This window comes from Pongo abelii, chromosome 14, assembly GCF_028885655.2.
Source record: "Pongo abelii isolate AG06213 chromosome 14, NHGRI_mPonAbe1-v2.0_pri, whole genome shotgun sequence".
NCBI lineage: Eukaryota > Metazoa > Chordata > Mammalia > Primates > Hominidae > Pongo > Pongo abelii.
Window position 1 is genome coordinate 85,617,549 of NC_071999.2, and position 21,771 is coordinate 85,639,319.

At 40.3% G+C, this 21,771-nt stretch overlaps 1 long non-coding RNA gene across 1 annotated transcript in view; it reads left to right on the top strand.

Annotated features, from left to right (window-relative positions):
• The first annotated feature begins 1,023 nt into the window (after window positions 1-1,023).
• The window catches only part of LOC103892269 (uncharacterized), a 45,419-nt gene continuing 24,671 nt past the window's right edge, over window positions 1,024-21,771 (top strand). Inside the window, exon 1 of the long non-coding RNA XR_656497.3 lies at window positions 1,024-1,136. This is a non-coding gene — a long non-coding RNA (uncharacterized LOC103892269). The remainder of the gene's footprint in view (window positions 1,137-21,771) is intronic.

A 21,771-nucleotide genomic window follows, 5' to 3' on the forward strand; every position in this document is an offset into this window, starting at 1 on the left:
TAGATCTTTTCCTACTTTTTAATATTTTTATCTTTGTTGATCATTGTTTGTTTTCCTGACTTCTTTGTTTATTTTACCTCCAGGTTATACATTTTATACTCTACCTAAATCAATCTTAATTCAAGGAGAGAAACTTTCCCTTTTATTATCATAGGCTTCTGAAAAGAGAAGGAAAGTAATTAGCTCATCTTACTTCAAGGAAATATATTGCCCACTTAAAGGCAATTAGTAGTTCTGTGGTTCAGGAAAACAGGATATTGATTTTTTTTTTGTTTGATCCAGTGGAGTAGTTGACATGTTTATGTTTTATTCTGCATTGCAGAAACTTGGAAGTGGGGACCCAGTTTTATAAGTAAGGCCTTGTTTGTGTATAATGGAACATTATACACCTAGTAGGAACTCATTTAGGACATGTTTGTTAGTGGTTTTTCTTGTCTTAAAATAAAGGATTCTGAAACACGTTCCAAGTGAGATTGATGATTTTTAAAAGCAGTAGCAAGAGGAAAGGTGGAGGATGAGAAGCTGTTTCTAATCCCCTTCTCTTCTGAATCCTCTCTCGGCTTTATTACTGCTTCTACTCTCAGTTGACGGTGTTAGTAATTTACAGATGCGCCCACTGATTTTTAAAAAAGAGAATTCAAGAAGGCCTTGACCTCTTTGCAACACATATATTTTTAGAAAAATAACTATCCCATATATTGGAAGAATAACATGTTAGCTCTTTAACGCAGTCTAAGATAGCATGTTGGGACAGCCTTGAACTTCATTCTCTATGCCTCAATTTCCTCATCTGTAAAATACTAATAATAGGACTATCTTATTTATGAAGAATTAACTGTGTTTGTCAGCCAGTGATAATAATGCTTGTCATAACCTAAGGGCCGAAAAAATGTAGCTGTGCCGATTTTTCTCTTCTATATGTTATTCTGCAGCTATGGTTTATGGGTGCAAGAGGTAGTTACTTATCCCCTTCCTGGAGTCTTTCTGTGGAATGTCTATCATGACCCCATTATTCATTTCTTTTTGGATGGTTGGCCTCTTGGTTACAAGCATGTACATTATGGCTCTCTCCTTGCCTGGAACTAGATATGAGAAACTGGCTTGAATTTAGATCTGTGAATTATCTTATTTTCTTGGTAAAGTGGGATTGATTTTATTCCAAATAATATTTGTTTGTTTTCTAAGGAAGGAAACTTCTGGCCTCAGTTTCCTTAGATAGGTTTGAATCTTGCTTGGTGTTTTTAATCACTGAAGAGAGATTGAGTTCATTTCTCTGGAATACATTTTGGTTTATATTCTGAAGTTTTAATTTCATTTGGAAGCTGTAGGCTGAAGGATTATCACTTTATAGTAAGTGTATTGGCAGGGGAAGCTGGCTGCTACTGTAACCCCCAAACCTCAGTGGCTTATCACGCTGACTTTTGTTTTTTGCTTTTAGCACAGTTGGGTGAAAATGAGGATGGCAGTTCTGCCACTATCCAGAGCCTCTGCCACCCTCTCAGTCCACAGAGTCCTGCAATGGACTTTTTGCATGTGATTAGCAGATGCAGGATGAAGACAGTATGCCACGTGCAGGGCCAGCTTTGTAGGCCACACTGGACAGAGCATGTACCTCTTCTACCCATGGTCCGTGGTACAGAACTCATCACAGGGCAGCACCTAACTGCAAGCAAGGCTGGGAAATGGAGGCCAGTAACGTGCTCAGAAAGACAAAAGAAATGGCTGGTGAACAACTAGTTACTGCCAAAGCAAGATAGTTAGTTCAACTGATTTTTATATTACGGAACATTTCTACGATATAATACATGCACAGACGTGGAAGTTACAAGAATAGTAACATGAGTACTCAGTTTGAGAAATAATATATTACCAATGCAGTTGATGTCTTCTATTACATATGCCTCTTTGCCTCTGCTTGCATCTCCTTCTGTGTTGCACAGGAGCAAACACTATTTTATTAGCTTTTTGGTTATCATCTTATGACAGGTATATTTATACCCAGAGGTTAACATTTTTTGTTATTTTTGGTCTTTATACAAATGGTATCTATTGAATGTATTCTTTGGTGAGTTTTTTCACCCATCTTTATAATTCTGAAATTCATTCATGTTGACTCGTGTAGCTGTAATTCATCTATTTTTACTGTTGTATGGTATTCCATTTGTTGGAATAATCACAATAGAATCATTCAGTTTCCTGGGCATTTGGGTTACTTTCAGGATTTTTTTCTTTTTGCAAGCAATGCTGCTATGAATATTCCTGTACATATCTCTTCATATACATTTGTAAATTACTCTAAGGTATGAATCTTGCTGCTATTACCAGAATACCACTCTATTAAAATTGTATGCAGTAGTATGTCTTTTTTAAGGAAAAGTTAATAATTTAGATTTCCATTTACTCTTCCTAGGTTGGTGTGAGTGTGTTGCTATTGAGTGCTGGCTTCACAGAGTGTGAACTAAGTCAGACTAGAATATTTAACTCCATAGATCCATTATATTTCTTTGATTTTTGAAGAAAATTTAAAAAATAAATCCGTGAAGTCATAGCTGTACTTCTATTAGCTATCTCACTTTGTGCAATGTGGCTAAGTTATTTTGCAGGGTGGGGGTTCTATGTTAAGTTCACGGCATATCACTTTTCTGATGTGTAGAGTTCTGTGTGACAGAGCTAGATTTATGTCAGAGATAAGAGAGTCCCCCAAATTATTTTTTCTCCCCACTGACTAGTTAAGCAAATTTCCAACTTCCTAACCTTATTCTTGTGATTTAAGGCTTTATTTCCTTTTAAAAAGCAAATTGTCCTTCTGACAATACATAAAGGATAAGCAAACTAATCATTTAAGAAAAGCAGAAATCATCTTAATTCCAGAGTCAGAAAAAATTGTGTCCAAGACTCACAAATGGAGATAATTTGATGGGAAAAATAATGTTTTTAGTAGCATCATCATAGCAAATGACAGGGTGACTTTCACAGGCCTGTTTGTGATAGTGCCGCCTACCCAGGCAGATGGCACCACCCGATGTGATGTTGAGTCATAGCTGTCTCTCAGTGGGATAAATCTATGAGTTTCACATTAGAATAACCTTCCTATAGCCCAGAAGAAGGGCAGTGTTTTTCATAATAAGAAAAAGAAACAGCGAAAAATTAGGCTCCTAAATAAGAGTCATGGAGGAAAAACACCTATTATTGTAGCATAGCCTGATGAAGTTTTGGCACATGGCTCATTCCTCCAACACTGATCTTGTCATTCAACATAAATTTCTGGTTTCTTGCTCACATGACTCAGAGTTGCATATACCTAGAATTTGCCTTCATGGGGAAATCCTTTCAAGGCTTACAGGCCTAACATATCTGGGGCAGGCCATGGGGAAGACTGACATTTTAAACCACATGTTTATTAAATTATATGTTTGAAAAAAACTCCTGCAATTTTAAACCGCATGATAGTGGAGGAATTTATTTTTCATTTATAAAATTGTGTTATTGTAACAATTTTTCTTTGAAAGGAGATGAGACAGAGTGAATAGGGAATTTCTCAACTCCTTTTCGCAATTTGCTCCCTAGCTGTGTTACTCAGTCCTTTGGCTCTTCAGAATCTATTTGTAGCTAGACATCCTAGTGGCCTAAAAGACAAAGTGCTAGCACCCAGCAGTCAATAGCTAAGGCTTTAGGGCCCAAATCTAAAGTCGAATCCTAACTGTGTCAACTTCAGCATGGTCCCAAATCTATCTATGCTCTCAGTTTTTTTAACTTGTAAAATAGAGATGTTCATGCTAATATTTAATTTTTAGTGTTTCAATAAGTATAGCTCAACAAACCAATAAACCCTGTTACATTATTCTCCTCCTCAACAAATATTAGCAAGACTACTGTCTGCCAGACACCATGCTAAGTGCTGGTAATATAAAGATCATATTATTGCCTTGGGAAAGAGCATCTAATAGTTCAGTGAAGAGACATTTTCTGTAGAGTAAAAAATGCATTCATATTTCAGGACGTGCCATGCTTATGTTGGCACACTATTTACTTTCTTCACATCACCCTAAATCCTCCATAATTGTTTTTTGTCTTACTCTAATACCAAAGACTGGGTGGCTTACAAACAATGGAAATTTATCTCTCACAGTTCTGGAGCCTGAGAAGTCCAAAAATCAGTGCACTGGTGATTCTATGTATGGTGACGGCTGCTTTCTTATTCATGGATGGTGCCTTCCAGCTGTGCCTTCACATGTTAGACGGGGTAAGGGGTCTCTCTGGGGCCTCTTTGATAAGGGCACTAATCCCATTTATGAGTGCTCCACATTCATGACCTACTCACCTCCCAAAGACCCCACCTCCTAATACCATCACATTGAGGATTAGGATTTTGGTGGAGGGGGACGCAACCATTTAGACCATGGCAATTTTAAAACAGTGTTTTATATATATATATATATATTTTTTTTTTTTTACTACAAACATCCTTTCTGTAAATTAAGGTAAAGAGAAATAAATCCATCTTCATTATGAGATTCTTTAACTTCATTTAGGCTCTCTGAGGTCCAACTGAGTTGTGACAGTGGCAGGTAAGGACTGAAAGCCCAGAAGGGATTCAAGTCAGTTGCGTAGAGGGCCCTTGGTCTTGGCAAGTTCTTGCAGCCAATAAAAGAATAATTTTTCTAACATCCCTGCCGCTTCATTCAAGCACTGAGGAAGAACATAACTTCTGTCTCATCTCTTCTCACTGGGTGATATGAACTATGTTGCCCATTTGGGTGAGTTTAATATGTTCGAGGTCACCCTTCAAATGTGGCCTGTGACCATTTACCCTCCCGGGAGCTCCTGCTTATGACTGTAGGCATTCGCCTCTCCTCTGAGCCTCCCTGAGGAAGCTCTGTTCTGCAGAGAGGACAGACAGAGGGGATGTACCTAGAGTTATTCAGCTGCTGTGTTGGTGACCAACTCAGGGTAGTAGGACTAGGCCACCCAATTTGACCTCAAGCCCAATCTATCCTAATACAACTTTACCAGTTTGGATGCCTAAGCAAATCATATGTCTATTTCTCTATTGACACAAAATCCAGCAGAAAGAGGCCTGTAGTGAATTGGCCCCTCCAGTCCCTAGGTTGTACTCTCTATTTTGCCATTTACCAGCTCTGTTACCTTAGGTAACTTATTTTACTCTCTAGACTGTAAGAATGACAGTGTATTCATTTCCTATTGCTGCTATCACAGATTGCCCTGGACTTAGTGGCTTACAATAGCACACATTTATTGTCTTACAGTTCTGAGGATCAGAAGTTCAACACATGTCTTATTGGGATAAAAGCAAGGTTTTGGCAGGACTGTATTCTTTCCGGGAGGCTCTAGGGGAGGATCTGTTTCTTTCCCTTCTCTAGCTTCTTCTAGAGGCTACCTGCATTCCTTGGCCTGTGGTCCCTTCCACTATCTTCAAAGCCAGCAGCAGAGCATCTCCAGACCTTGTTCTTACTCTGACACTTCTGCCTCCCTCTTAGAAGGACCCATTTGGTTATACTGGGACCACCCCAATAATCTAGGATAATTTTTCCATCTCAAAATTCTTAACTTAATCCCACCTACAAAGTAAAGTCTCTTTTGCCACATAAAGTAACATTTTTGCAAGTTCAGGGATTAGGACATGGACATCTTTGGTGGGGAGAGCGTTATTCTGCCTTCCATAGAAAGTATGACTGGATAATTTCTAAATTATTTTCTACTCATATATATATTACTATAAATTAGGTTTGCAGATCTTATGATTTTTCACACTCTCATGTCCTCATAAAAAGATAGGTTACTTCAGACCTAAATCCTTATATTACCCTCTCCATCTTCGCCCTTATTTCATCTTCTCTTTATTCCTGCAGAAACCCATTAATAACTACTTTCCTCTATACAGATCTTTGATTCACTATTTAAACTCAGTATTAGAAACAAATCCAGCTTCTAATTTCCTCACGCCCCTTCTGTTGTTTAAATAATATTTATTTAGTCTGATATGCTCTTTGCAGTTCAAATATTATTCTTTGCTGATATTTTATCTCATCAAACCTGCTTATTCGTAAGTGATGGAAAAATCTGCCCATCCCCCTTTCTCTATATAGTAAGGGTAGTTTAATCTAGCGAAATCTTATGTAGAATACTCAACTGGGTTTTAGGAACAGAAATATGAGGTAGCATGTACCCTGCCATCTAGCTGAATACTTGCAAAATACTATAGTAGAGCTTCACTGTTCGGAAGACATTTGCAGAGTGCTTCTGGAATTAGCTAATTAGCTAGAGCTTGTTTCCTTCTTACTACTTCTCATTGCATTGTTTGCCTTACCATAAAATCATCAAATGGAATTTCAAAAACATCAACATATGTTTTATTTTTTTCTGACTCTTCTCATCAGGAGAGAACCTCATTTTTAAACAGCTGTTTTCCTGATTTTGTCTTGGTTGATGCAATGCTTTTTAAACTGTGGATGAAATAAGGGGATGGGAAGTGTCAAGAATGCTGATATTTTATCAGGCCCTTATTTAGGCATTTATGAAGAAGACGGTGATTACTTATTCATTCCTAAATTCTCTACCTCCTATTTAAGTAAGTGTCTGCCTGCTTCGCTAATTGTTAAATAATGAAAAGACTCACCCCTCAAAAGATTCTTTGAAAATGTAGCAACTACGGTGATGACTAAATTTCTTCAAGTGACACCTGGAAAAAAAAAGTATTTTGTTTCTCTTTGCTGTGAGAGCACAATTTTCAGACCATCTCAATGGGGCTTGAATTTCACTATAGCTCTTCAAAGAGCTGCTATTATTTTGGGCTACTTCTGGCAATTGCCATGAAAATGATAAACTGCTAAGGCCTGAAGGCTTGACACAAACTGTCACTAGCAATGCGTGTTTGTGTGTATATGTGTTTGGCTATCAGCTTTGATGTGCTAATTACATGTTACCTTGTTCCTTAGTCCTTTTCCTTAACATTTGTATAAAATCAAGGTAAAAAGCATGCCATAGGCATCCTTGCAGGAATTCATCATCTTGAAAGGAAGAAGGATCCTTCCAACTGTTTTTTTTCTTAATCAGGGCCACTCCTTAGGTGTGCAAAGCCTGAGGCAAATATTTATTTTTTGCAGCACCTGTGTCTGTATAAACACTATTAAAAATTATTACAATATTCATGAGGTCATGCATAGTGCCTTATAAATGAAGATTTGGAATAATAAGAGAAGATGTACTTACGCATTTGTTTATTGTCCAGTCAGAGCCAGTGAGGATTCTTTGCAGTGGTCAGTCACCACCTTGTCATGTTCTTAATTGTTTTTTTTTTTTTTTTTTTGAGACAGAGTCTCGCTCAGTTGCCCAGGCTGGAGTGCAGTGCAGTGGCACTATCTAGGCTCACTATAAGCTCCACCTCCCGGGTTCAGACCATTCTCCTGCCTCAGCCTCCCGAGTAGCTGGGACTATAGGCGCCTGCCACCATGCCCTGCTAATTTTTTGTATTTTTAGTAGAGACGGGGTTTCACCGTGTTAGCCAGGATGGTCTCGATCTCCTGACCTCGTGATCTGCCCACCTCAGCCTCCCAAAGTGCTGGGATTACAGGCATGAGCCACCGTGCTTGGCCCATGTTCTTAATTGTTAAATGTAATAAGGTACATTTATTACGTTATACTGAGAATAAGGTAGCAATAGTGCCATTGTTCACAATGCCATGGCCATGGCTCTCTGGACCCTATTTGTACTAAAATAATGTTGACCTTTTTGCGTTTGAAACTTCCCAGTACCATTTACTTGATGTTGATTGCATCATTTCTCATGACCTGTATTATTCACCCCACTGTCCACAAATCCTGGCTTCCAGAGATTCTCTCAAAGGTAGATATGAGGCTTCATTGATAGACACAAATACAAATCTTGTTCAAAGTACACAGAAAATGTGAACAATAGTCCATATTCCAGTCATCTTGAATTTATTGTGTGGATTTCCATAGCATAAACATAGCACAAATACATCTTCCATCCATGTCTCCTCTTGAACTCTTTAGGCCATAATCACTGCATTCCTAGATTGTGAAACCTTTCAATGTTGATCAACAACGTGGCTCTCACACGTGGCTACCACCAAGGGCCATAAATGGAGAGAAGGGGGGAATAGGTGGAGAGAGAAAAGTGATTCTTGGAAGCAAAGTGTATTCCTTATCCAACATGGCTTGAGGTTAACCCAGAGAGCACCTTGTCACCATATGGATGTTGGCACTGGGGAGCAATGAATGTCCTAGGAAAAGATAGGCGCAGCTGCCCTGGAGGGATACCTGCCACATGGTGCATAGCAGAAAAGGGTGGGGTGACCGTCCTGAGTGCCAGTGTGGGGATGGAGAGGGATCTACCTATTAAAGAATGCCCACCCCACCCCGCCAACCTAAGGTACTCTAGACCCACATGCAGAGAGCCCACAACACACACTGCTCAAGCCCCAGGGCTGGCCCAAAGCATGACTTGTCCTTTGTTTGTTGTGAATAAAGGTCTGTCCAAATCAGCATGTCATTAGTACTCTTCTGGTAGTTCAATTACCATACTGGATGATGAAAATGATCCACTTGCTTACAACAATGTCCCAGCCATGGAACTTGAAGAACACTGCATAGGTACAACTCAGGGCATCTGGTCAACTTCACTTTTAGGAGAGGTGGATTATTGGGGTTAGAAGTTTGGAGAGCACCTCAAAGGAAAGGAACAGAAACAGGGTCATGACCAAGACTCCTGGGTCTTGACCAAGGTTTGGGGAATGTGGTTCCTGCTGGTTCCAGGCAGAAGAGGGAGACTTGGATGAAAATATTGAGGATGGTACTTTAAAGAACAGGACCCCCCTTGAAATGCAGCAGCAGTCCTACTTCCTTGCAGCTAATGGCTTTAAGTGATAATGGAAGAGTGTACGCGGGGGTTAGACTGATTATATGGGTGTGAATTTTTATTTATTTTAGTACTAACTGGCTGGTTGCATTCTCCTTCCCTCTGTCATCTGTCATCCATCCATCAAGCAGTAACTGACTACCTTTGCTGTGCTCAGCAGGGTCAACTTATCCATTAAGCACTAAGGCCAACTCTTAGGGGCCCAGAAAAATGCTCTAATTGCTTTTATGAACACAAGAAGAAAATGAACTTTTAGGTCCAAGAACATGTTGTAACATATAATATTAAACTATTCATCTTTATACCAACAGTCACAAGGTATATTTTAAAATATTTTTTATGGAGGAAAAGTCCCACCAAGGCTAAAATGCCCAAAGCCTAGGGAGATCATAATGGAGCCCTGGTGATCGGCCCCATGCTAGAGGCTGGGGCTGCAGCAGTGAGCAGAAAGCAGTCCATGGGAGTTGGAGGAAGATGGAAAAGAACACAGGAAGTTACGTTACAAGGTAATGCACTATTGCAACAGAGTTAAGCCCAGGGAACTTACAAACAGGCTTGTAGCAAGGTTGGGGGTTGGCGGTGGGTGTGTCTGTGCAAATCAGTGATGGGTTGGAGGCGATTGCCTCATTGCTTTATACTGTATAGATAGTCCACTAGAGTTTTATCTGTTATTCTTGTTATTGATGCAGATGATGATCCAAGTAAATTATGGGCAATTATTGAACTCAGCTACTGGTAGAGATTTAACTTTGATACTGGCTGCTTTGAAATATAAGCATCCCATCTGAAAGCATTTTGAAATAATTGAGAAATATATAATAAATGTACATAAAACTTGCTACCTGGCTGTGTTCATGATTACTTCCAGGTTCTTCAAGCTATCCAAATCAATGGTAATCCTAACATACTATATTTGAGCTGTTGAGACTGGAATAGACACCTCTAAGTGATGCCTTTTTAAATACCAACCAGGATAATGATGTCATTACCTCTCAACCTAGTCCACAAAGGACAACTTTGTATTTTAGTAAGACTTTTTTGTGACTCTTTACTATAAAATAGTAACAATAATAGAAACAAAACCTTCTGTACATTTGTTTTGCCATAATAGGTAACAAGGCTGATATGGTTTGGATTTGTGTCCCTGCCCAAATCTCATGTTCAGTTGTAATCCCCAGGGTTGGAGGTGAGGTCTGGTAAGAAATGGTTGGATCACGGGGGCAGTTTCCCATGGTTTAGCACCATCCCCCCCTTGGTACTGCATAATGAGTGAGTTCTCATGAGATCTGGTTGAGTGTGTAGCATGTTCCCCCTCTCTCTCTTATTCCTGCTCCAGCCATGTAAAACATGCTGGCTTCCTCTTTGCCTTCTGCCATGATTGTAAGTTTCCTGAGGCCTTCCCAGAAGCTGAGCAGAGCCATCATGCTTCTTGTACAGCCTGTGAAACTGTGAGCCAATTAAACCTCATTTCTTCATAAATTATCCAGTCTCAGGTATTTCTCTATAGCAGTGAGAGTGCTAATACAAATGCTAATATATACGCCTCATTAGTTTGTATGTCTCATTAGTTTGGGTCATATTTGATAATACCCAAGTTTCTTTCAAACCATAAAAGTTTAATTTATTTACATTTTATTTAATGAATGCAGGCACTCAGCAAAAGATATATACTTCATTCAGCAAGTGAACATTTACTGAGCATTCACTATTGTGCCAGACACAATACCACTTTACCAGGTACTGGGGATATTTAAGCTACACACAGCCCTTATCCTCAAAGGACTCATGATTTAGGGGAGGTTGTAGGCAAGAAAAACAGTGGTTATGAAAAGGGAAAGGTTCCCTTGTCCTCCTCGCAGGGCGTGTGCTGGGGGTGTGGCTGGCTTCTTCAGTGCCCCGCTGCTCAAACCTCTAGGGGAGCATACAGACGGGCAGGCTGTGGGGCTTCGACCCCACGGCAGTGTCTAGGGGTGAATATTTACAGCTTCTGAAGCCTCAGTGGGCATGTGTTACCAGATGCTCTCTTAGTTTGCCGTCTATAGGTGGCTTGTGTTAACCAGCTCAAATAGACCCTCCACCTTGTCCCAAGGACAGAGGGCTTTCTGTATCCCGGGTTCCTGCCTTGGTGTACCAGAAGAATTGGGTCACGTGTGGGCTTGGAGAATGACTACGAAGTTTTATTGAGTGGAAGTAGCTCTCCGCTGGTGGGGGAGCCAGAAGAGAGATGGTTTTTCTCTGGAGTTGGGCTGCTTAACACCCGGCTCTCCTCCAACTGCCCTGGCCAAACTCTGCCTCATCCCGTAGGTCAATAGCCTGCTGGCTTGCCGGCATCTGTCAGTGTGCTCTTCCACCAGCGTGCTCCCTCTATGTCCCCTAGCCATCCAGCCACTTGTGTCTTCTGCTGATGTGCTCCTCTTGACATCTGGTCGCCTGTGTGTCTGCCTGCTAGGGTCTTGGGTTTTTATAGGCCCAGAATGGGGGCATGCCAGGCCAGGGTGGTCTTGAAAACTGTAACATTTGGGCAGGAAGGCAGGAGAGCCTGTCCTCACCTAGGTCCATGAGGGTGGAGCCCTAGCAAGGGACCGACATTTCTCTACCCAGCACTTCCCTGCCTCCCTTCTGTATCAGTTACAATTACTGTTATGGTTACCTTCAATAGTTGATAGACCTTCCACTTAAAGTTTGGTTTGGATATTGAGATTTCTGATGCCACATACTAATAGAGAGGGTATGAAATGGTTAATTACTTGCAAAATTGAGATCTCTGAGATGAGAAAAGCAGGGCTTTCAAGCAGGTCTAAAATGACTTAAGGGCAAGGAAAGCAGGCTGGCTCTAGGTTTTTGTTGTGATTCCAAAATGAGGCTGGAATCATGGGCTTGTGTGGCTTGAATCTCCCACTGACATCAAAGAAGGGAGCACCAGGTTTCCTTATCAGCTTGGCACCAGGAAGCGAGGAAAGAGGGCTTTCAGCATCAAACGCCAAAAACATGGAGTCAGTCTCCTCTTTACAAACGAAGTGTGATCAGAAGTTCTATAAGGGAAGTTTGCAAAGGGTGCTTACCTCACATGGACATTTAACTCAGTCTTGGAGGGTTCAAATACTGTCCCTGGAGAAAAAATGCTCTTGAGCTGCTTCACAAAGGGTGAGAAGAAGAGGGAGAGGAAGAATGAGAGGATGTTCATCATGAAATTTAACTCAAGGCAGGACGTTCGAGGTGGAAGGTTATTGTATTTGAAGCACCAAAGGGTGAAAGTGCAGAGTACCTGAGGTTGGAGTGAATTTATAGGATAGGTAACATGTAGTGTTACGGCAGTAGATGCACCTAAAAGGTATGAAGTTTGAGCTTCATTCTGAGGATGAAGGAGAATCATTGTAGAGTATTCATCAGATTTGCATTTTGAAAGGTGACTATTCTATTTAGAAGGCTACCTGAAGTTAAACAAGAAGGGAAGACAAAATCTATGAACTGTGAGAGATATACGACTTGATCAGTTAACCTCTTGATAATTGCAGTCTTAATTTAAGCGGTTGTTCTCTTAGTTTAAGCGGTTGTTCTCAACATAGTCTTACTGTCTTTCTAGTAAAGGTGCATAGTGAGGGGCAAGGAAGGAGATGGAGGTAAGAAAGTTTTGGTCAATCTTTTCAAGCAACAGATACCTCTATGCTCTCTCAACTGTTCTGATACAACCCCTAGGGGAAGGAATTTTCTGTGTTTTGAAAAAACAAAAACCTGCCAGAATGATTTGGTTTTATGTCAACCTCATCCTAGCAAAGAATTACTGAGTTAATAAAGTAAAGCTCTGAGAGTGAATTTCAGGCTTGGGTCTGGTGGGGACAGGGTATTGAGCTAGAGGATGGAAGGGGACAATGAATAACTGTTACACTGTAATGCTTTCCTGGAGTATTGCAATCACAGAAAAGCAGGCTCTCTAGAGTGGGTATAAAAAATAACAGACTTAGCCCCAGTTCTTTAGAAATGTTCAATTTAGTGGAGAAGGATAGAAGAAAGAAAAGACAGAAAAGAAAGAAAGAGAGAGAGAGAGGGACAGAAAGAAAGAAAAAGAAAGAAAGAAAGGGGAAAAAAGAGAAAATACAGAAAAGAGAAGTAGAAAGAAAATGAGATCTGAAATTGTCAAGAGGGCCTGGACCCTGAAGGGAAACTAAGGAAAGCAAAATCCTGATATGTTCATGTCACTAGACTCCCTTCCTCCTATTTTTGACATGAGAACTAACAAAACCTTCAAGACATTTAAGAATGGGAGACAAATACTAATCAGATATTTTATAATATGTAGCCATAGTTTCCTAACCAGGTTCCCTTAAAACATTCTCAGCCAGTGGTCTTTGTTTTCTACCCACATTTCAGGTAGGTCTCCTGGAAATCTTTGTGTGACACTGGAATTAGCTGCCATCGAACTATGGGCTCTGTGCTGTTGGAGCCAAGAGAAAAGAGTAATAAGAGTTGGAACTGGTCTGCTGAGCAAAGGCTCCTTTTTTTCAAAGCAGGAGGCTGTGGAGTTGGGGGAGGGGAGTTTGATTAAAGGAAGAAAACCTTCTGTGACCAAGGCAACCAGAGGGCCCTCAAAAGCCTGTGGGAGCCTGGGGGAAGAGGCATGAAGTCCTGTAGATTTGTTACATCAAGATGTTAATGTTTTTAATCAAGGTTCCTAGGTGACCCTCAGGCAATTAACTCACGGTCCAGTTGTCCTATTATGTATCTTCAGCTGATTCTTCTCTTTGTACATTCTCTTCTCTTTTCCCGACCACCACTACTAAATTTGAGAAGTGGTTATGAGCTGCTACATCAGCATTAATTTAATCCTAGTACTTAATTCATTTCTTTCTCTTTTGTAGCTGATTGAAAAAAGGAGGAAGTTATTTCAATCAAGGTTTTATCCTTTTGAGAGAAGGATAATTTAAATATGTGAAACATGGTATTTCTAAAACCAGGGAAAGTAGCCTTATGAAATAATTCTGACCATGTGAATGAGTCCACATTTCATTGTCATTACCAGGTGCACACAACAAGAGCTGAACTAGCTTTCTACTTTATTTATTTATTTGAGACAGAGTCTCACTCTGTTGCCCAGGCTGGAGTACAGTGGTGTGATCTCAGCTCACTGCAAGCTCCGCCTCCTGGGTTCACGCCATTCTCCTGCCTTAGCCTCCTGAGTAGCTGGGACTAAAGGCACCTGCCACCACTCCTGGCTAATTTTTTTTTGTATTTTTTTAGTAGAGATGGGGTTTCACAATGTTAGCCAGGATGGTCTCCATCTCCTGACCTCGTGATCTACCCGCCTCGGCCTCCCAAAGTGCTAGGATTACAGGCGTGAGCCACCGGGCCTGGCCGAGCTGAACTATCTTTCTAGATCAATGTTCATTCGAGTGATTATAGGAAAATGGTTATAAAAGTACTGATTTTAAAAATTATAATTTTGGGGGCATAATTGCAAATATATGCCTTAATAGTAGTAGACATTATTTTTAAGATTACATGAATTTGAGAATAAGGCAAATTGACAGCTTGTATTTTACCATACAGGCTGATATCAAAGTTTGAACTGAAAATAAAAGTCCACAAAAATATAGGTAAGAAAGTATTTAATAAAATGGCACTTAAATAGAAGAAACATATTTTGTAACTCAACTTGCTGTTTAACACTATTCTTGAAATATTTTACATTGCATTCTCTTACTCTTATCTAGTACTATTTAAATTTTTGCTCATCAATTAGTTTGTGGAATATTGGTTCATTAGGAGACATGATTAATTGCATATTACTGATGATTCATCAGGACAAATGTGTTTCATTAATGGAACAGAGTACTGTGAATATGGCCAGCACAAAAAGTACTCAAATATTCACAGAAAATTTAAAAAATATATGTTGAATAGGACTGCCAACAGAACAGACTTGACCCACTAGGGAGGATTTATAGTGTCAGATCTTAACATTTACAGTGTTAGACTTTCAGCTAAATTTCTAGGAGTTAAGTTTTCCAGAGGAGATGATACCCAGGCACAGTGGCAATATGCTTAAAATTAGAAGGAATAGCTGTCCATTCACTGCTGCTGTCTCCAGCATTTCTATGGAGCATGGTGGCTCACCTGCTGCCTCCCAGGTAAATTCCTGAAGATAGTTCACTTTATAGCTCTGATTTTGTCAACTACAGAAGAAAATGGGAAGGAGAAGTGAAGAACGGTTCTTCTTGGTGATAAGTGTTCTGTTTTTCATGACATTGCTCACTGTGGTTTGAATACTTTTTCTAGGAAGAGTGACAGATTTGCACAGGTGTAGAGCTATACTCCTTCAACTGTCTTCCTTATTGCTAATCACGATTTATGAGTTAGCTTTTCTAAGGTTTGGGAAGGCATCTGTGCTGTATCTTACAGTGGGCCTAAGGATCCAGGCCTATTTATTATCTGACTGTAATTTTACCCTCTGTATGCGTTCTTCCTTGATGGAAAAAAACTGGTATAAAGTATCCACCATTTTTCACTGTTAAATGTATGTATTAGGGAGGGCGTTCCACAATGGCAGAATAGGAACAGCTGCGGTTCACAGCTCCCAGCGTGATCAACGCGGAAGATGGGTGATTTCTGCATTTCCAACTGAGGTACCTGGTTCATCTCATTGGGACTGGTTGGACAGTGGGTCCATGGAGTGCATTGCGGTGGACAGTGCAGCCCATGGAGGGCAAGCTGAAGCAGGGTGAGGTGTTGCCTCACCCGGGAAGCACAAGGGGTCGGGGGATTTCCTTTCCCTAGCCAAGGGAAGCTGTGACAGACTACCTGGAAAAGCGGGCACTGCATGCCCAAATACTGCACTTTTCCCAGGGTCTTAGCAACTGGCAGACAAGGTGATTCTCTCCTGTGCCTGGCTTGGCAGGTACCATGCCCATTGAGCCTTGCTCACTGCTAGCACAGCAGTCTGAGCTCTATCTGCTAGGCGGCAGCCTGGCTGGGGGAGGGGCGTCTGCCATTGCTGAGGCTTGAGTAGGTAAACAAAGGGGCCGGGAAGCTTGAACTAGGTGGAGCCCACCACAGCTCAGCAAGGCCTACTGCCTCTAGACTCCACCTCTGTGGGCAGGGCATAGCTGAACAAAAGGCAGCAGACAACTTCTGCAGACTTAAACATCCCTGTCTGACAGCTCTGAAGAGAGCAGTGATTCTCCCAGCATGGTGTTTGAGCTCTGAGAACAAACAGACTGCCTCCTCAAGTTGGGTCCCTGACACCCATGTGGCCTAACTGGAAGACACCTCCCAGTAGGGGCTGACAGACAACTCTTATAGGTGGCTGCTCCTCTGGGACGAAGCTTCCAGAGGAAGGATCAGGCAGCAATATTTGCTGTTCTGCAATATTTGCTGTTCTGAAGCCTCTACTGGTGATACCCAGGCAAACAGGGTCTGGAGTGGACCTCCAGCAAACTTCAACAGACCTGCAGCTGAGGGGTCTGACTATTAGAAGGAAAACTAACAAACAGAAAGGAATAGCATCAACATCAACAAAAAGGTCATCTACACCAAAACCCCATCTGTAGGTCACCAACATCAAAGACCAAAGGTAGATAAAACCACAAAGATGGGGAAAACCAGAGCAGAAAAGCTGAAAATTCTAAAAATCAGAACGCCCCTTCTCCTCCAAAGGATCACAGCTCCTCAGCAGCAACAGAACAAAGCTGGACAGAGAAAGACTTTGACAAGTTGACAGAAGTAGGCTTCAGAAAGTCGGTAATAACAAACTTCTTTGAGCTAAAGCAGGATGTTTGAACCCATTGCAAGGAAGCTAAAAACCTGAAAAAAGATTAAACAAATGGCTAACTAGAATAAACAGAGTAGAGAAGAACTTAAATGACCTGATGGAGCTGAAAACCATGGCACGAGAACTTCGTGACGCGTGCACAAGCTTCAGTAGCCGATTCAATAAAGTGGAAGAAAGGGTATCAGCGACTGAAGATCAAATTAATGAAATAAAGTGAGAAGACAAGGTTAGAGAAAAAAAAGTAAACAGAAATGAACAAAGTCTCCAAGAAGTATGGGACTATGTGAAAAGACCAAATCTACATTTGATTGGTGTACCTGAAAGTGATGGGGAGAATGGAACCAAGTTGGAAAACACTCTTCAGGATATTATCCAGGAGAACTTCCCTAACCTAGCAAGGCACACCAACATTCAAATTCAGGAAATACAGAGAACGCCACAAAGATACTCCCTGAGAAGAGCAACCCCAAGACACATAATTGTCAGATTCACCAAGGTTGAAATGAAGGAAAAAGTGTTAAGGGCAGCCAGAGAGAAAGGTCGAGTTACCCACAAAGGGAAGCTCATCACACTAACAGTGGATCTCTTGGCAGAAACTCTACAAGCCAGAAGAGAGTGGGGTCCAATATTCAACATTCTTAAAGAAAAGAATTTTCAACCTAGAATTTCATATCCAGCCAAACTAAGCTTCATAAGCGAAGGAGAAATAAAATCCTTTACAGACAAGCAAATGCTGAGAGATTTTGTCACTACCAGGCCTGCCCTACAAGAGCTCCTGAAGGAAGCGCTAAACATGGAAAGGAACAACCGGTACCAGCCACTGCAAAAACATGCCAAATTGTAAAGACCATCGATGCTATGAAGAAACTGCATCAACTAATGGGCAAAATAACCAGCAAACATCATAATGACAGGATCCAATTCACACATAACAATATTAACCTTAAATGTAAATAGGCTAAGTGCCCCAATTAAAAGACACAGACTGGCAAATTGGATAAAGAGTCAAGACCTATCAGCGTGCTGTATTCAGGAGACCCATCTCACATGCAAAGATGCACATAGGCTCAAAATAAAGGTAATGGAGGAAGATCTACCAAGCAAATGGAAAGCAAAAAAAAGCAAGGGTTGCAATCCTAGTATCTGATAAAACAGACTTTAAACCAACAAAGATCAAAAGAGACAAAGAAGGCCACTACATAATGGTAAAGGGATTAATTCAACAAGAAGAGCTAACTATCCTAAATATATATGCACCCAGTACAGGAGCACCCAGATTCATAAAGCAAGTCCTTAGAGGCCTACAAAGAGACTTAGACTCCCAAAAAATAATAATGGGAGACCATAACACTCCACTGTCAATACTAGACAGATCAACGGGACAGAAGGTTAACAAGGATATCCAGTACCTGAACTCAGCTCTGGACCAAGCAGACCTAATAGACATCTATAGAACTCACCACCCCAAACCAATAGAATATACATTTTTCTCAGCACCACATCGCAGTTATTCTTAAATTGACCACATAATTGGAAGTAAAGCACTCCTCAGCAAATGAAAAAAACAAAAACCACAACAAATTGTCTCTCAGACCACAGTGCAATCAAATTAGAACTCAGGATTAAGAAACTCACTCAAAACCGCACATCTACATGGAAACTGAACAACCTGCTCCTGAATGACTACTGGGTAAATAACGAAATGAAGGCAGAAATAAGGATGTTCTTTGAAACCAATGAGAACAAAGACACAACATACCAGAATCTCTGGCACACATTTAAAGCAGTGTGTAGAGGGAAATTTATAGCACTAAATGCCCACAAGAGAAAGCAGGAAAGATCTAAAATGGATACCCTAACATCACAATTAAAAGAACTAGATAAGCAAGAGCAAACACATTCAAAAGCTAGCAAAAGGCAAGAAATAACTAAGATCAGAGCAGAACTGAAGGAGATAGAGACACAAAAAACCCTTCAAAAAATCAGTGGATTCATGACCTGGTTTTTTGAAAAGATAAACAAAATTGATAGACCTCTAGCAAGACTAATAAAGAAGAAAAGAGAAAAGAATCAAATAGACGCAATAAAAAATGATAAAGGGGATATCACCACCAATTCCACAGAAATACAAACTACCATCAGAGAATACTATAAACAGCTCTATGCAAATAAACTAGAAAATCTAGAAGAAATGGATAAATTCCTGGACACATACCCTCTCCCAAGACTAAACCAAGAAGAGGTTGAATCTCTGAATAGAACAATAACAGGCTCTGAAATTGAGGCAATAATTAATAGCCTACCAACCAAAAAAAGTCCAGGACCAGACAGATTCACAGCTGAATTCTACCAGAGGTACAAAGAGGAGCTGGTACCTCCTTCTGAAACTATTCCAATCAAAACATTCCTTCTGAAACTATTCCAATCAATGGAAAAAGAGGTTATCCTCCCTAACCTATTTTATGAGGGCAACATCATCCTGATACCAAAGCCTGGCAGAGACACAACAAAAAAAGAAAATTTTAGACCAATATTCCTGATGAACATTGATGTGAAAATCCTCAATAAAATACTGGCAAACTGAATCCAGCAGCACATCAAAAAGCTTATCCACCACGATCAAGTTGGCTTCATCCCTGGGATGTAAGGCTGGTTCAACATACGCAAATCAATGAACATAACCCATCACATAAACAAAACCAATGACAAAAACCACATGATTATCTCAATAGATGCAGAAAAGGCCTTTGACAAAATTTAACAGCCCTTCATGCTAAAAACTCTCAATAAACTAGGTATTGATGGAATGTATCTCAAAATAATAAGAGCTATTTATGACAAACCCACAGCCAATATCATACTGAATGGGCAAATCTGGAAGCATTCGATTTGAAAATTGGCACAAGACAAGGATGCCCTCTCTCACCACTCCTATTCAACATGGTGTTGGAAGTTCTGGCCAGGGCAGTTAGGCAAGAGAAAGAAATAAAGGGTATTCAATTAGGAAATGAGGGAGTCAAATTGTCCCTGTTTGCAGATGACATGATTGTATATTTAGAAAACCTCATCGTCTCAGCCCAAAATTTCCTTAAGCTGATAGGCAACTTCAGCGAAGTCTCAGGATACATAATCAAATATGCAAAATCAGAAGCATTCCTATACACCATTAACAGACAAACAGAGAGCCAAATCATGAGTGACCTCCCATTCACGATTGCTATAAAGAGAATACAATACCTAGGAATCCAACTTACAAGGTTTGTGAAAGACCTCTTCAAGGAGAACTACCAACCACTGCTCAATGAAATAAAAGAGGACACAAACAAATGGAAGAAGATTCCATGCTCATGGATAGGAATAATCAATATTGTGAAAATGGCCATACTGCCCAAAGTAATTCATAGATTCAATGCCATCCCCATCAAGCTACCAATGACTTTCTTTACAGAATTGGAAAAAACTACTTTAAAGTTCATATGGAACCAAAAAACAGCCCGCATAACCAAGACGGTCCTAAGCAAAAAGAACAAAGCTTGAGGCATCATGCTACTTGACTTCAAACTATACTACAAAGCTACAGTAACCAAAACAGTATGGTACTGCTACCAAAACATAGATATAGACCAATGGAACAGAACAGAGGCCTCAGAAATAACATCACACATCTACAACCATCTGATCTTTGACAAACCTGACAAAAACAAGAAATGGGGAAAGGATTGCCTATTTAATAAATGGTGCTGGGAAAACTGGCTAGCCATATGTAGAAAGCTGAAACTGGATCCCTTTCTTACACTTTATACAACAATTAATTCAAGATGGAGTAAAGACTTAAATGTTAGACCTAAAATGATAAAAACCCTAGAAGAAAACCTAGGCAATACCATTCAGGACATAGGCATGGGCAAGGACTTTATGACTAAAACACAAAAGCAATGGCAACAAAAGCCATCTTAGACAAATGGGATCTAATTAAACTAAACAGCTTCTGCATGGCAAAAAACACTACCATCCTAGTGAACAGGCATCTTACAGAATGGGAGAAAATTTTTTACAATCTACCCATCTGACAAAGGGCTAATATCCAGAATCGACAAAGAACTCAAACAAATTTACAAGAAAAAAACAACCCGATCAAAAAGTGGGCAAAGTATATGAACAGACACTTCTCAAAAGAAGACAGTTATGCAGCCAACAGACATGTGAAAAAATGCTCATTATCACTGGTCATCAGAGAAATGCAAATCAAAACCAAAATAAGATACCATCTCACGCCAGCTAGAATGGCAATCATTAAAAAGTCAGGAAACAACAGATTTTGGAGAGGATGTGGAGAAATGGGAATGCTTTTACACTGTTGGTGGGAGTGTAAATTGGTTCAACCATTGTGGAAGACAGAGTGGTGATTCCTCAAGGATCTAGAACTAGAATTACCATTTGACCCAGCAATCCCATTGCTGAGTATATACTCAAAGGATTATAAATCATGCTACTATAAAGACACACACACACATATGTTTATTGTGGCACTATTCACAATAGCAAAGACTTGGAACCAACCCAAATGTCCATCAATGACAGACTGCATTAAGAAAATGTGGCACATACACACCATGGAATACTATGTAGCCATAAAAAGGATGAGTTCATGGCCTTTGCAGGGACATGGATGAAGCTGGAAACCATCATGCTCATCAGACTATCACAAGGACAGAAAACCAAACACTGCATGTTCTCACTCATAGGTGGGAATTGAACAATGAGATCACTTGGACACAGGGCAGGGAACATCACACACTGGGGCCTGTCAGGGGGTGGAGGCCTGGGGAATGGATAGCATTAGGAGAAATACCTAGTGAAAATGATGAGTTGATGGGTTCAGCAAACCAACATGGCACATGTATACCTATGTATCAAACCTGCAGTTTGTGCACATGTCCCCTAGAACTTAAAGTATAATAATAAAAAAATTAAAAATAAATAAATAAATGAATGAATGTAATCACAACTGCTTTGCAAAGTTGTCATTAGGATTAGATATAATATTGCAAGGAGCACAATGGGCTTTTAATACATGGGGACTATTATTATTCAAAATTCATCAGTC